At 40.7% G+C, this 3,767-nt stretch overlaps 1 pseudogene; it reads left to right on the forward strand.

The window, feature by feature from the left end:
- Positions 1-1,651: 1,651 nt before the first annotated feature.
- LOC129676998 (guanylate-binding protein 2-like) lies at positions 1,652-3,378 on the forward strand (annotated as a pseudogene).
- Positions 3,379-3,767: the final 389 nt, after the last annotated feature.

The following is a 3,767-nucleotide window of genomic DNA, read 5'->3' on the forward strand; positions in this document are numbered from 1 at the left end:
ACACACACACACTGAGACTGGATTTAACCAAGAAACTTGCTAGCTTGGAATTTACTACGTAGACCAGACTGGTCCTAAATTCACCTCCCTCTGCTTCTTGGCTGCTGAGATTAAAGGCTTGGGCCACCACACTCAGCCTTGATGTTACTGAATTTTAGTTAAAAATGATTTTTAAATCTACTTTATTTTTATTTGTCTCTTCAATAATAAATACACACAATTGCATGTGTACTGATGTGTGAATTCAAATACACATAGATACATATATATACATACCACACACACATATACAGCAGAAAATAATATTCCATATAGACAAAAATACAGAAGGCAACTTCTAGAAAGGAAAGAATCATCTGCCTGAGATAGAATAGAATCCTTCCTAGCAGTTAGGAAACGCTCTCCGGTCTTGGGTCCTGGGCCAGCTTTGAACAGATATAAGAATAGCAGCTCACTATCTTATAGACAGAAAGTGTTATGATACCATCAGCCTTTCTTTAGAGAGACCAGTCAAGGTGAGGCCCTAAAGGTAATGAGGAATAAAATTGTAATTATCTGTATAATTAATCACAAGTCAAGGTATTCTGTCATTGTTCCTGGGAGACAAAACAGATATTTCTTCATCATATATAGGCCATTGGCAACAGACCAAGAAAATGATCTCCCTCAAGTCCAGCTTAGTTGAAGTTGGAAATGAGTAGGAGTTACCCAGAATGCCAGAAGGTAATACCTGATGTACTAATGTAACCAAAGAAGGCCAAAAGCAGGATGCAACTTTCCAACTTTAAGAAAGTAAGAGTCAGGCGACTGAGAGAATAGGGTGGATGAAAGAGTCCCCGTTGAAGAAGTGTGGAGTGATGATGTCCTGAAAGGGCAGGAACACAATGGAAGGAGAGTATAGTTGGTGCTAAGCTCTATGGGGGATTCGCCAGGCAGGGATTCTGGGGAACAATGTGAAGTTTTCTTTTTTACATGCATAACTCTCTTGAGTGTTCTGCACACAGCACATTGTGGTGGTACAAAGGGGCAGGACAGATTCCTAGGCTGTGATGCTTTTAATCAATCAGCAAAATTTGGAGCAAACCTAGACGATCTGCTCACCTGCTTACAGCTTTGTAAGAGAGTGTCTCGGTGGATCCCTATATACAGGTTAGAGGCAGGATTGGAAGGATGCGTCATTTAAAAACCACCACAACCAAACCAGAAGAAATAGCAAAGCTATCACTTTGGCTTTAAAAAATTAATTAAGAATGAAAGGAAAGAAAAGAAGTAGGAGAGAGGGAATAAGGGAAGTAAAGGAACCAGACCATATCCTCCACCAATACTGGAAACCCACTCAATGTAGCATCTGTCTTTTGTTGTAGTAACTAAAAATGGGTGTTGCGCTATATATTGTTTATTATTTACTCTGTGGTGATCACAGCATTATTATTTAACCTGCTATCACAATTAATAAGACACATACACCTGTTAAATAGCAGATCTTGAGGGCCAGTAATTAGCATCAAAATATAAGCATCAGACTAACCTCCAATAGTCTTTGGAACAAATGAAGGACAGCAACGACAACAAAATGATTTACTATCCACTGGATCTAAGGTTAATAAATTATTATTTTGCTATTCTTTCTCAGAGAATCTTAAAACTATAGAGTGCTCTGTCTACCGACCAACAGCCATTTTCTTAACTTTTTTGGGTTTTTTGTAGGTCTACAGAGCCTGGTGCTGACCTATGTCAATGCCATCAGCAGTGGAGAACTACCCTGCATGGAGAATGCTGTCCTGACTTTGGCCCAGATAGAGAACTCAGCTGCTGTGCAAAAGGCCATTGCCTACTATGAAGAAAAGATGACTCAGAAGGTCCAGCTGCCCACGGAAACCCTCCAGGAGCTGCTAGAACTGCACAGGCCCATTGAGAGTGAGGCCATTGAGGTCTTCATGCAGAATTCTTTCAAGGATGTAGACCAAAAGTTCCAGAGGGAATTAGGGGTAGGTGTGCTGCACAAAATCATGAAACAGAGAAAAGGAAGGGCCCTTTTTGGGATGGGTGTTGTCCTTAGTCTCCAAGATGGTAAGGAACAGTCAGTGACACAGACAAATTTGCAGTGATTATTGAAAGTTTACATTCTGTTGGAAACTATGTTCTCAGACATTGAGGGAATTTCACAACTGCGTTTACAAAGGATCATTACATTTACTTTTTATAATATATTTTTTATTCTTTGAGAATTTTGAATATAATGTATTTTTGTCATTTTGATCCTAATGTAGTTTTTATTGCTCAGAAATACATTGTTTTTGTGTTTCCCATTGGTAATGAGAAATCAATCATAAGAATGTTTACAGATGTTTTGCCATTTAATGAGGGGCAATGCTTCTTTGAATTTCCAAGGCGGGATTTTACCAAGGCTTCATTCAGAGGCTCTGGTGAAACAGGAGAGTCAATGTCAACAGGAAATTGATTACTCTCCAACCTAAAGGAGATAAAATAGTTGAGACTTAGTTACTTGCTTGATGTCAAAAGGAGAGGTAGCTGTCCTATTATGCTTTCCAAACCCTAAAGTGCTCATCCTTTCATCTTCAGGACTTTCATTGGTGGCTGCGTGGTGAGAAATAGTCCTTTATCACAGAGCCTTGCACAGTCAGTTACCCTTTCCTGAGAAATTCTGCAGAGCCCTGGACTTAGTTCTCTGTGTCCACTCACACAGTCTGACAAAAGACCTCTAAGATTGGTGCTGTTACTCCATCCTTATAGACAAGGAAACCTTAGTCCACTAATGACGACGAGGCCACGAAGTCACAAAGAAGTGAGTGCAGGAAGTCCACACAGGCCTGCCTAGCTCTAATTTTTATAATCTAAAATATTCCTTCAATTAGAAACTTGAGTAGATAAAGGCTTCTCTTTTGAGAAGCAATACCTGTGCTCTAAGAATATCTCTGAAGCAGGAAAACAGGGAGACAGACCTTTAGGAAATGAGATTTGAAGTGTCAGTTTCTGTAGCCAGCACCTTCTTCAGGGAGAGTGTCACACGGCGGTGAAGAGTGCGGCCCCGTTTAGACCTTCTCCAGCAGTCTGTTGTGCTATCTTTTTCATCTCTGCCATGTGTGTGGGTTTGTCCTTCCCCAGAACCTAATAGTAGCAAAGCGAGACGCCTTTATTCAGAAGAACATAGACGTGTCATCAGCTCGTTGCTCAGATTTGCTGGAGGATATTTTTGGACCTCTGGAAGAAGAAGTGAAACGGGACATTTTCTAGACCGGGTGGTTACTACCTCTTCCTTCGAAAGAAACAAGAGCTGGAGAAGAAGTATAACCAGGCTCCTGGAAAGGGGCTCCAGGTAAGCTGAGTGGTTGGTACCACTTTTGGAGGGCTTGGTGGGAGCCTCTCCCAAATGGCAGAGAGAACAAGGATGTGCTGGTGGAGAGTGCCCTTGTCTTACACATCTAGGAGGACGCTGACCCTGAGACAGACAGCAGATCTCTCTTTGGAAGCACAACTGGACCTCTTAGACGTGTTTGTGGAATTCATCCATTCTCTCAACCTAATTGCTCATCTAATTGTCTAAAATGATTTATTTGGTCATGTGTGTTGAGCACTTCTCGGATTGTTAGCAGCAAGACAATTAAAAATAATAACAGTGGTAGCAGCAGTTAGCACTTAGATTGTCTCCCTGTGCTTCAGAAATTTATTCTCTTAATTCTCACATCACCACATAGGCCATGCATTATTTAATTAAATTTTTATTTTTTTTATTCACTTTGTATCCC

Source organism: Psammomys obesus, unplaced genomic scaffold, assembly GCF_907164565.1.
Source record: "Psammomys obesus unplaced genomic scaffold, mPsaObe1.curated_primary_1811, whole genome shotgun sequence".
Classification (NCBI taxonomy): domain Eukaryota; kingdom Metazoa; phylum Chordata; class Mammalia; order Rodentia; family Muridae; genus Psammomys; species Psammomys obesus.